At 35.9% G+C, this 14,030-nt stretch overlaps 1 long non-coding RNA gene across 1 annotated transcript; it reads left to right on the forward strand.

Annotated features, from left to right (window-relative positions):
* The first annotated feature begins 9,253 nt into the window (after positions 1 to 9,253).
* LOC118499492 lies at positions 9,254 to 9,718 on the forward strand. Its single transcript, XR_004901989.1, has 2 exons — positions 9,254 to 9,385; positions 9,593 to 9,718. It is a non-coding gene; the product is annotated as an uncharacterized LOC118499492 (long non-coding RNA).
* Positions 9,719 to 14,030: the final 4,312 nt, after the last annotated feature.

A 14,030-nucleotide genomic window follows, 5' to 3' on the forward strand; every position in this document is an offset into this window, starting at 1 on the left:
AAAATATGGCCCTAATGAAAGAACAGATCAAAGCTCCAAAAATAGAACTAAGTGTGAAGAGATAGCCAACCTATCAGATGCAGAGTTCAAAACACTGGTAATCAGGATGCTCACAGAAATGGCTGAGTATGGTCACATAATAGAGGAAAAAGTGAAGCTATGAAAAGTGACATAAAGGAAAATGTACAGGGAACCAACAGTGAAAGGAAGGAAACTGGGACTCAAATCAATAGTTTGGACCAGAAGAAAGAAATACACATTCAGCCAGAACAGAATGAGAAAAAAAGAATTCAAAAAAGTGAGGGGAGGCTTAAGAACCTCTGGGACAACTTTCATTGTTTCAACACTCAAATCATAGGGTTGCCAGAAGAGGAGGAAGAGCAATAAATGAAAAATTTATTTGAAAACATAATGGAGAACTTCCCCAGTCTGGCAAAGGAAATAGACTTCTAGGAAGTCCAGGAAGCACAGAGAGTCCCAAAGAAGTTGGATCCAGGGAAGCATACACTAAGGCACATCATAATTACATTAGCCAAGATTAAATAAAGATAAGGAGAGAATTTTAAAAGCAGCAAGAGAAAAAAAGACAGTTACCTACAAAGAAGTTCCCATAAGACTATCAGTTGATTTCTCAAAAGAAGCATTACAGGCAAGAAAGGGATGGACAGAAATTTTCAGTCATCCAAAGCAAGGACCTATAACCTAGATTACTCTATCCAGCCAAGCTATCATTTAGGGCAGATAAAGTGCTTCTCAGATAAGGTCATGTTAAAGGAATTCATTATCACCAAGTCCTTATTATTTATGAAGTGTTAAAGGCACTTAACTAAGAAGAAGATGATGATCAAAACTATGAACAGACCTGGCTGGCGTAGCTCAGTGGATTGAGCGCGGGCTGGGAACCAAAGTGTCCCAGGTTTGATCCCCAGCCAGGGTACATTCCTGGGTTGCAGGCCATAACCCCCAGCAACCACACATTGATGTTTCTGTTTCTCTCTCTCTCTCTCTCCCTCCTTAAAAATAAATAAATATTAAAAAAAACTATAAACAGTAAAATGACAACAAACTCACAACTATCAACAACCAACCCCTCCAAAAAAACCAAAACAAAACAAAACCCAAAACAAACAAACAAAAAAAACCCAAACTAAGCGAACAAGTAGAACAGGAACAGAATCACAGAAATGGAGATCACATGGAGGGTTGTCAGAGGGTTGGGGGAATGAGGTGAATGGGGGAAAAGGTACAGGGAGTAAGAAGCATAAATGGTAGGTACAAAATAGACAGGGGGAGGTAAAGAATAGTATGGGAAATGGAGAAGCCAAAGAACTTAAATGTATGATCCAGGGACATGAACTAAGTTGGGGGGGGGGGATGTGGGTGGGAGGGTGGGTGCAGGGCAGAGAGAAAAAAAGGGGGGAAAATGAGACAACTCTAATAGCATAATCAATAAAATACACTTTTAAAGTCTTTGTAGAACATGTCAAAAAGTAATGGCCTTTCTGTATTTTATTTAATGGATAGATTTATACTGCCCTCTGGTGGTTATAATGATTGAAACATATCCCATGCAGATTTTGACATGTGGCATCTTGGAAACACAGGAATTCCTATTTCTTTTTGTCACACCGAATAAAAAGCAACATGTTATAGAGATGACTACATCTCACATATTTTCACGAGTTTTATGAAATAATTTTGAAAATTAGGATTTTACAATGGTCCAAAAAATCAGCTTGATCAACTTTTAATAATTATTATTTGGCATTGACCAAGCAAAAAGCTTTTGTTTTTCAGAGACATCTAGACAGTACTAAAGAATCGAGAAAAATAACTGGAAGTTTTGTCAGTGGAATGCAAAGTCGGCCTGTAGCTGTTGTCAGAGCAACGGTGAAGGCGTCCCTTTGTATGTCTCACCATAGTGTCCTCTCTCCTTGCCCATCTCTGCCCACAGCGAGGCCATGCCCTGATGATGTCCATAACTAGGTGATGCAGACACCAGCCTGCAGTGTCTGCATCATTATGGATGAAATGAGACATTCACATGGATTACTGAGTCCAGTGGAGGAAAAGGGACAGCGCGGCTTTTCTCTCAAGGGAAGCAAAAGCCTTGGCCCTTGCCATGACAGGTCTTTACTGGGTTTCTCAGCACATTACATGATGGTCCTCATTTACTATGCACAGGTTCACTTTAGGTGGTTATCTTTTACAGAAAACAAAGGAGCCAACGCTGCTAATCACATCACAGAAGAGGGATATTTGCAAAAGGCAAAAGTGGTTGAACCGGTTACATTCATCCTTGGAAGGTTTAGCATGAATTTTAGGAAGTTACTTTGCAGTAATTGTCCTCGATTCAGGGCAAAGGAGTTTTTTTATCAAAAGCAAGACTCAAAGTGGCTTAGGCACACTGCAGGCCTGATTCCCCACGGGAGAACCTATCCGTGGCCATGGGTCCTATGCATCTCCGAGTGGGAGCTGAGTCCATGCCATGCAGAATGGTCTCCTACAACTAGGATGTTTATTATGTGGAAAGCATAACATAGTAGAAAGAGCAAAGGATAATGCAATTTGAAAGAACTATATCTGAATCTTATTCCTACCCATCACTAGCTGTGATCCTGGGAGAATTAACTTCTTGTGTTTAGTTTTGACAACAGTAAAATGGTGAAAATAATGGCCTCACAGGCACCATGTAAAACTGTAAAAACACATAGGCAAGGTGCTCAGTAATAGCAATCATCTGTGATTCTATTTTCTAGAGTTGAAAGCTAAGCAGGTTTGTTCACTCAGAGGATACAGAAGATAGTCACGGAACCACTTGTTGGGGTATCTTGCTCATTTTTATTTATTTAATCACAACAATGCCATCACATGTATCTTCCAAAATGTTTTTTCCATTCTCTGAAATATTTCCCTTTTTCATCTTTTTAAAACTTACCCTCTCTTCTCCCACAATCATGTGAGCCAATGACTTAAAATCTATGTGTGTGTGTATGTATATGCTATGTGCATATACACGTTATATATAATATATTCTCTACGTACAATGTTTCTCTGGAAAACCCTAATTCAATCACAAAGAACAAGCTTGGCCATAGAAGTCTATCCTGTGATGAGAGCAGGTTTAATGGAGAAGATAAGGGCAGTGGCTCAGATTTATTCTGCAGATGATTACCAGAGAACCTCCTTTCATGTAGCTGTTCACCATCAGTATGTATTCCTTGGAAAACTATTTTATTAAGGTCCTCTCCCACTTTTTTTTTGGTCAGATTTTTGTTGTTTTTGAGTTCATTTATTTTGGATATTCACCCCTTATTGAAGAATCACTTGTAAATATCTTCTCCCATTTAGTTGGTTGCCTTTTTAATTTTGTTGGTTTTCTTTTGCTGTGGAGAAGCTTTTTAGTTTGATGTAGTCCCATTCAATTATTTTCCATTTGGGATCAAGTTTACAAAAAAAAAATCCTCTGAGATCAAGGACTGTAAGTTCAGGGCCTATGGTTCCATTTATGTATTTTATTGTTTCAGGTCTTATATTCGTCTTTAAGCCTTTTAGTGTTAAATTTTGTATATGGTGTTGGACAGCAGTATAGTTTTACTCTTTGCAGAGACCCTCAAACTTACTTATAGCCAGCTGTGTATGCTGGAGTAGAGATTTGCCAACAAGTTTAAACCTTTGCTTTTATCTATTACTATTTATTATGTCATCAATTCAAATAAATACAATTAATATTATTAACTACATTAAATTAAAATACCAATCTCTTATTTTTCTATTAATATTGACATTTTATAGTTTCAGTGGCTAGAATTAGAATAGTAAAAATATTGTGCTGGCCAGTAAATCTATAAAGACACATTTTTCATTTTCATCAATAACTTTATTATTTGGATATTTTGAATATGCTGGCGATCTCCTGCATTGGTTACATTGATTGTTCTCAGTTAATATCTCCATTTGATCGCTATCAACTTCAACTGGTCTACCTGTGGAGCATCATCCAGTGAGAATCTCCAGCCTGAAACTCTACAAACCACTTTTGACACTTTTGATCATTCACTGCATTAAAACAGGTTGCTAAAAACTAAACAGTTTGAGGTGACAACCAGATGAAAATGTCCAATGAGCCTCTAAAAACAGCACTCTGGAGTTTTTGGAGTCTTTATTTTTTTTAATCTTTAGTGTTCAAGTACAGCTGTCTGCATTTACCGCCCACTTCTCTCCCCCTACCCCAGCCATCCCCACCTCCTGATAGCACCCTTCCCTTGGTTTTGTCCATGTGTTTATAGTAGTTCCTGAAAACCCTTCCCCCTTCCCCTCCGTTACCCCATCCTACCTCCCCTCTGGTTACTGTCAGATTGTTCTTAATTTCAGTGTTTCTGGTTATATTTTGCTTGCTTGTTTGTTTTGTTGATTAGGTTCCACTTAAGGGTGAGACCATATGGTGTTTGTCTCTCACTGCCTGGCTTATTTCACTTAGCACAGTGCTCTCCAGATCCATCCAAAGGGTATGAGCTCCTTCCTTCTTTCTGCTGTATAGAATTCCATTGTGGAAGTGTACCATAGTTTTTTCATCCATTCATTTACTAACGGGCACTTAGGTTACTTTCAGCACTTGGCTGTTGTAAATTGTGCTGCTATGAACATTGGGGTGCATAGGTTCTTTTGGATTGGTGTTTCAGGGCTCTTAGGATATAATCCCAGCAGTGGAATTGCCAGGTCTTGACAATGGAACCACCTCCTGAAACATAAAGCCTAAAGCTGCGAAAGTCAATGGGATTACAAAGGGAGACTATGTGAAAAGAAAAAGAACTTGATGCATTTTTTAAGGATTTCAAACAGAGAAAGAGGTCTAATATAAAGCAGGTAAAACATCCACTATGTGGCAGACACTACTGTTTGCCTTTCAGTGGCATTTTTCCTCTTCCGCTCCTGCTTTCTAAGTCCCAGTTTAGCCCACTGTGCATCACTTCACTCAGGAAACGGTGAGCTACTACTGCAGCTCTAGGGCAAACCCTCATTGACCTACCCCAGTCACTGTGCCATAAACTGGTTCAGCCACAGGCACATACACATGCATATATACAAATACACAATTCTAGCCAATGAATTATGGGGGGAAATAATACCGTGGAGGCTTTTGGGAAAGGTATCTTTGCTGCTAGAGAAACACACATGAAAAGACAAGCTCCCAGCCTTCTGCTGTTGTTCTTCACACTGCAGCAGCCACCCTGCAGTGATGAAGGGAAACTTGTTCACAGATGGCAGAGGTGGAAGCAGAAGGAATCAAGTTCTTGATTATGTCATTGAATTGTTGATTAACTACCTTAGAGACAAAGTACTTCAGGACTATGGGAGATAAGTTCTCTGAGGTGTTTAAATCAGTTGAGTAAGTTTTTCTGTTACTGTACTTGCAACCAGAAGTGCAAATCAATGCATAAAACACCATCAGGGGCTTAATGTGAAGGAGAGCGAGAATCAACAGTGCCAAATTTCCTGATAATTCAAGAAAAAGTCATTGGTCTAAAACCAAACTAAAAGTGGAAAAAAAAAAAGCTTTAATTTTGTTTAGCATGCACATGCTATATTTGATGCACGCAGCTTAAAAGAGTATTTAATCATACTGGTATAAGTGAGAAATATTGTATTGCAATATTAGTCAGGGTTAAATCATAGAACAACTAAGAGATAAATAGATGACGGATGGATGGACGGACGGATGGATGGATGGATGGATGTACGGACAGACAGATGACAGGCAAAGTAAAGGGTTTTGACCATATTGATTGTGGAAGTTGGTTAAATAGTCTCTGAAAAACTTCACATCTGCTACGAAAGCATGAAGTCCATGTGGTGGACAGTTGGGAAAGGAAAATGGATGTTATGTGAGGGAGAGCCAGAACAATCCCAAACTCACAAGAACAGACTGACAAATGTGTACATTCTTGTTACCTCTCACCTCAACGTAATGAGTGTCCTAGAGGATCTGGGACCCTTCGTCATGCCCAGGTGTCAGAGATGCTGACTCCAGGGGAAACAGGGATAGCGTGGGCTGGGCCACTGCCTCACACCAGAAGGTGAGCCAGGAAATGAGCGACAAGATGGATATTGCACAAATGGCTGCTTTTTCACTTCTGCCCTCCGAATCCCCCACAGATGTCTCCCCTGTGGCTCACCCTAACTGGCAACATAGTAGAAAATGAATTCTGCAGAATGTAATACAGCCTAGCCAAGTTGACACATTACAAAGTCACCATAGCTTTCATGTCTCTTATGAAAGAAATTAAGTCTCTATTATATATACTACTTTTTTGTAATCTAATAGGCCTTGGAGAGAACAAATATATGCATCCTTACAAAGCCTTTTAATAACATGTTTTGTAAAATACATGCACCTGCTCAGACATCCTACTATTTCAATCAGAAGTTATAAATATGAGAACTTATAAATAAGATGTTGTAAGAGTACAATGCACTGCACTGTACCCTGACATTGATGAAGACATAGACAGTGAGAAATGCACATTCTGAAAGCAGTTGCTTTTACAGGCTTATACTTCTTGTTATGATGATAAGAGACTTCTACCAAAAGGTCATCCTCTAGTCTCAATTTTGCCCAAATTTACTGAGGATTATTGTTCCCACCCAAACGATTTATGCTCATAATTGAGAGACATGAAGAAAATTATGTGAAAAGAATTAACATTTGAAAAACCTATTTTGCCAAATGTCTTCCTATGTTATAACTGAATCAAAGACTCACCAGGAAAAAAAATCACAGATACACTCAAAGCTATATATATAATAAAGCCAAAATTAAGGAACATGTGCTTACTACTGACTTCACCAAAAATTAACCTCTATCCACTTGGGCAGGTCAATTTAATTCTTTATGCCTCTATTTTCTTATCTACTAAGTGAAATAAATGAAGCAAATTCTAAGGTTAATTTCTGACCCTGATTCTATATAATAAAACCCCTAAATGTATCCATGTATTTAGCTCCAAAATACTTAAGGAATATAGAATAAACCAATTTAAAATGTAAAAATACTTCTAATTGCTTTGATGCTGGCAATAAACACACTGTAAACATCATTACAACAGAGACATTAGCTATTTTATACTGATTTGCATAAACCAAAAACTTAAATCCAGAGAAATTCTGCATCAAATATATCACACATTTTTCCTTATACATTTTTAATTTGTGCAAATTAGAAGTCTTAAGGCCCAAATAGACAGTGTACAAAGAAAAAAAAACATTCACCTAAATATACATAAATGTTCATATCAGCTTTGAGAACAGCAAAGAGGGTAGATTTGCCCTACTGCATAGTAACACTCTTATGATATAGTAATAAAGGGGTCAGACTAGTGGACAACTGAAACCAAATAGCACAAATTTAGATGCAAATACATAAGCATACACAGGAATTTGATACACGTCAAGGCTATATTCCTACCTAAAACAGTAAACAAAATAGCTTCCAAATGAATCAACAACTTAAATGTAAAATCTAAAATTGTAAAAAAAAAATGAATAGAAGATAATGTGATTAAGGTGCAGATAAAGGACTTACCCGAAATCCAAAAGTACAAAACCATAAGGCAAGGAAAAGAATCAATGTGTCATTAAGAATTTTAGTTCACCCGGCTGGTGTAGCTCAGTGGATTGAGCGCAGGCTGGGAGCCAAAGCGTCCCAGGTTCGATTCCCAGCCAGGGTTCATGCCTGGGTTGCAGGCCATGACCCCCAGCAACCGCACATTGATGTTTCTCTCTCTCTCCCTCCCTCCCTTCCCTCTCTAAAAATAAATAAATAAAATCTTAAAAAAAAAGGAATTTTTGTTCAATAAAAGATACCATAAAAGAGTTAATTATAGATAATAAATAGGAAGGGTATACTTATATTTAAAACCAAGGTAATAATTTTCCAGCATCCCAAAGAAACAATTAATAATCTACAAGAAAAAGGGAAAAGCAATAGAAAAATGGACAAACTATATGAATAGGCAGTTCACAGAAAACCAACTCAGACGAATAGGAGATACATGAAGAGATGCCTGAACTCATCACTGATACAGAGAAGTGCAAATAAAAATGAGAATTTTAAAAATAACATATGCAAAGATGCTCAATATTATGTCATTAGGGAATTGCAAGTTAAAATAACAGTGAGATACCACTGCGCACCTGCTAGAATAACCAAAATTCAAACACTGACACCGCCAAACGCTGGAGAGGATACAGAGCAACAGAAACTCTCGTTCATTGTTGGTGGGAGTGGTGCAGCTACTTTGGGAGATAGTTTGAGTTTCTTACAAAACTGTACATACTATTACCATACAATCTCTTTACCCCAATGAGTTGAAAACTTATGAAAACAAAAACCTGCACATTAATTTTGTATAAATGTTTCATTCATAACTGCCCAAACGTGGAAGCAACAAGGATGTCCTTTGTTTGGTACATGAAGAGGCAAGTAAACTGTTACATTTGATCAATGGGTTATTCTTCAGAGCTAAAAAGAAACTGGCTATCAAGTCATGAAAAGATATGGAGAAAACATAAATGCATAAAACTAAGTGAATGAAGGCTACATATTGTATGATTTCAATTGTATGACACTTTGGAAACAGCAAAACTATGGAGACACTAAAAGGATTAGTGGTTTCCAGGGGCTGGGAATTGAGAGAGGAATGAATAGGCAGAGCATAGAGATATTTTAGGGCAATGAAACTATTCTGTATGATATTATAAAGGTGGATATGTGTCATTATACATTTGTCTAAGCCCATAACATACATAATGCCAAGAGTGAACTCTAATGTAAGCTATGTACTTGGAGTGATAATGATGGGTCAATGTAGGTTCATTGATTATAATAAATGTAGCATTCTGGGGAGGAATTCTGGTAGTTTGGGAGGCTGTGGATATGTAGAGGTAGGAAGGATATCAGAAATATCTGAACCTTCTACTCAGTTTTGATTGAAACTAACAGTGCAATGCCTACACAAACTCTTTTAGAAAATAGAGGTAAGGGATGTACTTCTCAACTTATTTTATAAAGTCAGTACTATCGTTATAGTTAAACAGAAAAAGAAGTTGCAAATAAAACAACAAAACTACAGGCTAATATTACCATGAACATAGATGCAAAATCCCAAAATCTTAGCAGACAGAATCCTTAACAGTATGTGTAGAGGGTAATACACCTTGATAAAATAGAGTTTATCCAAGGAAACCAAGGTTGGTTTAGAATTTTAAAATCAATGTAATTCATATTAATTATAAACACAACATATTTCAAAAGATTTTTTACGATAAAATTCCTCCACAAGAACAGAAGGTAAATTACTAAGCGTGATAAGTCATTTATGAAAAAGTCTGTCCCGCCCTGGCTGGCACAGCTCAGTGGATTGAGTGCGGTCTGGGAACCAAAGTGTCCCAGGTTCGATTCCCAGCCAGGGTACATTCCTGGGTTGCAGGCCATAACCCCCAGCAACTGCACATTGATGTTTCTCTCTCTCTCTCTCTCTCTCCCTCCCTCCCTTCCCTCTCTAAAAATAAATAAAATCTTAAAAAAAAAAAGTCTGTCCCTAAGATCACACTTAACAGAGAAAGATGCTTTCACCCTGAGATAATTTTAAGACAAGAATGTCCAGTCACCTCCTCCTTCATATCAATATTGTGCTGATAATCCTACCTAATGAAGGCAGGAACAAAAAGTATATAGATTAAAAAGAAGGAATTTAAGCTGTTTTTATTTGCAAACATGATCATGTATACAGAAAAACTTAGAGAAATTAACCCCTGAAATCTATAATCGAGTTTAGCATGTTTGCAGGGTGCAAGGTCTACTCACAAAAAACAATAGTATATACACTAGGTTAAAATACATTAATAGACATAAACTATAATAGCATCTAAAGATATTAATTTTAACAAAATACATGGAAGGCCAACTCACTAAAAAGTTTGAAAATATTAAATACATAATTGGAGAGACAAACCATATTCATGGGTGAGAAGATTAAATACTTTTAAGATGCCAATCTGTCTCCAAATTTATCTACAGATACAAGACAATTTCAATATAAATCCTAAAAAGATTTTTTGGGGTAGAAATTTATAAGTGGACTCTAAATACACAAAGGAATACAAAGGACCTAGAGTAGGCAAAACATTTTGGAAAATATACAAAGTTGGAGCACTTTCACTATCTGACTTCAAACATTACTATAAAGCTATATAGTAATCAACACCTTTTTATTTTGGCATAAAGATAGATGTATAAAATGACATCTATCAGAAATAGATGCAAACCTGATCAACTGATATTTTATAGAGGGGTCAGATAATTCAATGAGGATATCACTCTTCTCAATAAAGTATGCTGGAGACACCAGATATCCAGAGGAAATAAACCCCAACTCACCTTATACCATAAGAAAAATTAACTTAAAACGAAACAAGGAGCTAAACATGAGCTAAAACTGTAATTCTAGGGAAAAAAAAAAAGGAAAATCTCCCATTAACTCCTCCCCCCTCCACTCTGGTTACTGTCAGTTTGCTCTTTATTTCAATGTTTCTGGTTATATTTTGCTTGCTTGTTTGTTTTGTTGATTAGGTTACACTTATAGGTGAGATAGTAAATGACACATGGACAAAGCCAAAGCGGGTAGGTTCTAGGGTGGGAGATGGGGATGGGTGGGGCAAAAATGGAGACAACTGTACTTGAACAACAATAAAAAAATAAAACATAAAATAAAAAATATATAAAAGACAAAACTATTTTATTGTTTATGCTAAAAATAAAATAGGATAATCTTTGTGACCGTACGGCAGATGAAGTTTTCTCAGATGGGGTACAAAATGTATGAAATATTAAGGGGAGAAAATAGAAAATGGACTGCATAAAAATTTAACTTCTCTTTGAAAGTTACTGTTGAAAAATATAAGCCATAGATTTGGATAAAATATTTATACACATTTGACAGAGGACTGGCATTTAGAACATATCAATGGAGGATAACAATAACGGAGGAAGCTGTGAATGTGTGGAGGCCAAGGGTTCATGGCAATCTCTGCAGCTTCTGAACCATTTTGTTGTAAAACTAAAACTGCTATAAAAAATAAATTCCATTAAGAAATACAACAGAAAAATAACACTTCCAAATCCATAACAACAAACAATCCAGTTACAAAATGGGCAAAAGATTTGATAGCTACTTCACATAATACATATAAATGGCCAAGTTTATATTAATAAAGTAAATCCATAATTAAACTGCAAATAATAGATGAAATGGAAAATAAAACCATAATGTGACTGCATTACGCAACAATATAATAAAATTGCACTGGCAAGGATGCAAAACAACTGGAACTTTCATATATTTTAAAGTGGTATGGCTATTTTGTACAAGAGTTTGGCAATTTCTTTAAAACTTCAGTAGGTACTTACCATATGACTGCAATTATTTTCCAAGGCATTTACCCAAGAAATAAAAACATATGCACAAAGAACTTGTAAAGGAAAGTTCACAGAGGTTTTATTCATATTAACTAAAAACTGGAAACCCAATGAGCAGCATATCCATACAGTGAAATAGCACACAGCAACAAAAAAAAGAATGAATGACATGAACTAATCTCAAAACACGATCTTGATCAAAATAAGTCAGACAAAAAAGTGCATATTGTATGGTTTTATTAATTTACTTATTAAACTCTAATTAGACAAGTTTAATCTATAGTAATTTAAAGCAGATCAGTAAGTGGTTTCCTGGGAAGGGGCACAATGAAAACTTCTGGGATGTTGGAAACATTCTATACTATAATTATGTTGGTATATGAATTTCTCAAATCTCACCAAACTCTACACCAACAGTGCAATTTATTATATGTATATTACACCTTATTAAAGTCGACTAAAAAAAACCCACCCATTTGAGAGTTTCCCTCTGAAGATGTAATTAACTGTAAGAGAACATCCCTCCTACCCTAACAAGAAAAAAGATGGTTAATCTAAATAATCATAATTTTTCTTGAAACTATTTAGAGAGCAAGAGGTCATGGGGCAACCAAGTGAGCTTAATTTTGAAAAATGACAAAACTCTCCAAGAGAAGCTGATATACATGAACTAAATTCCATTATTTGACATAGTATGACAGGAAGAGAGAGTGCATAAAGCAGGTAAGAATAAATCAGTTAAATTTTAATGAATTCCTAAAGCTGAGTCTGGGCTGGTGCTGTAGTTTGCAAATGCAGTGAGAACACCAGGTGCTACAAGAAATTTTACATTTTCAAGGGAAACATTTAATAATGTCCATTAGTCCAACACAACTTGACTACCAGCCTGAGATAGTTCAGTTTCATCATTAGATCCCACCATAGTCCAAACTGTCTTTTGATGGTTTCTTTGATTGAAAGAGAGAAAATCAATGTGGAACAGGTAATGAGGGTGACAGTCTCCAATCAGATTCTTTGATTTAAGAAGTTGTACAACAGGCGTGTGTATCCCATGAATAAGTACTCATGCTTATTTAAAGAATAAAAAGCAAATATGATTTTCCTTTTAGTTCTTAGAAAGCTAATACTAAAAGGGAACTCCATTGATAAGATAAAAGGTCATCTACAAGAAAACCTACAGCTAATAACCAACCCAGTGGTGAAAGGCTGAATTCTTACCTCCCCTGACCAAAGACGGGAACAAAGTCAAGACGCCCACTCTTATCAACACACTAGAGGTCACAGAAGGTACATTACAAGCAAGAAGACAAGGCGTAAAGGTTGTGAAGATATAAATAAAGCTTTTTTTTCTTAGAAGATATAATAATCTATGTAAAAAACCCCTCAAAGAATCTGGAACAAGCTATTAGTACTCTGAGTATGGCAAAGTCAAAAGAATAAAAATTAAATCTAAGTATCAGTGAACACTTAATAATTGAAATTAAAGTCATTTATAACATCAGAAAATATGAACTACTAAGGGGTAAATTTGACAGTAAATGTGCAAGATTTCTACATTGAAAAAACACAACACACTGATGAGAGAAATTAAAGACCTAAATAATGGAGATATATACTGTATACATAAGTCAGAAGTCTCAATATTGTTAAATTGTCAATATTCTCCAAAAAGGTTATAAATTCAATATAATTTCAATCAAAATCCCAGCAAACTTTTAGAAGAAATTGACAAGTTAGTCCTAAAATATATGAGGAAATGCAAAGGAATTTAGAAGACCCAAACAATTTGGGAAAAAAACAAAATTTAGCCCTGGCCAGTGTGGTTCACTTGATTGGAGCATTTATCTGATAGATGACACGTATCAACAATTCTATTTTATAAAACTGGAAAAAATTTGAACAGATACTTTACCAAAGATATAAGAATGGCAAATAAACATATTAAAAATGTTGAATATTGTTAGTAGGAAAATGCAAATCAAGTTAATAATACACACCTATGCTCATATGGATACAGAGTAATAAGAACTTCCATCTGTAGTGTCTGGGAATGTAAAATGGTATATTTACTTTGAAAAATAGTTTGGTAGTCTTTATAAAGTAAAACATACACTTTATCATACAACCCAGCAATCCTACTCCAAAGTATGCCAAAGAAAAATTTCAATGTCTACCCAGAGACCTGCACATAAATGTTTATAGCATCCTTATTCATAATAGCTCAAAGACAAAAAACTCAGTCGTTGAATGGAAAAACAAATTGTAGTAATTCAATACAAATACTACTCAGAAATAAAAAGAAGTGAACTACTGATAAACGCAAAAACATAGATGAATTTTAAAAACATTACACTAAGTAAAAAGCAGACTCAAAATCCTAAATTCTACATGATTCCATTCATATGACACTGCGAAAAAAGTAAAACAATAGGGTCAGATCAGTAGTTGCCCGGGCCTAGGCTGGAAATGTTTTACATCTTAAATAGGTTCAATATTTGCACCACAGAATGTAAAATTCATCATGCTGTATATCTAAAGATGAATTCACCGTATG

Source organism: Phyllostomus discolor, chromosome 3 (assembly GCF_004126475.2).
Source record: "Phyllostomus discolor isolate MPI-MPIP mPhyDis1 chromosome 3, mPhyDis1.pri.v3, whole genome shotgun sequence".
NCBI lineage: Eukaryota > Metazoa > Chordata > Mammalia > Chiroptera > Phyllostomidae > Phyllostomus > Phyllostomus discolor.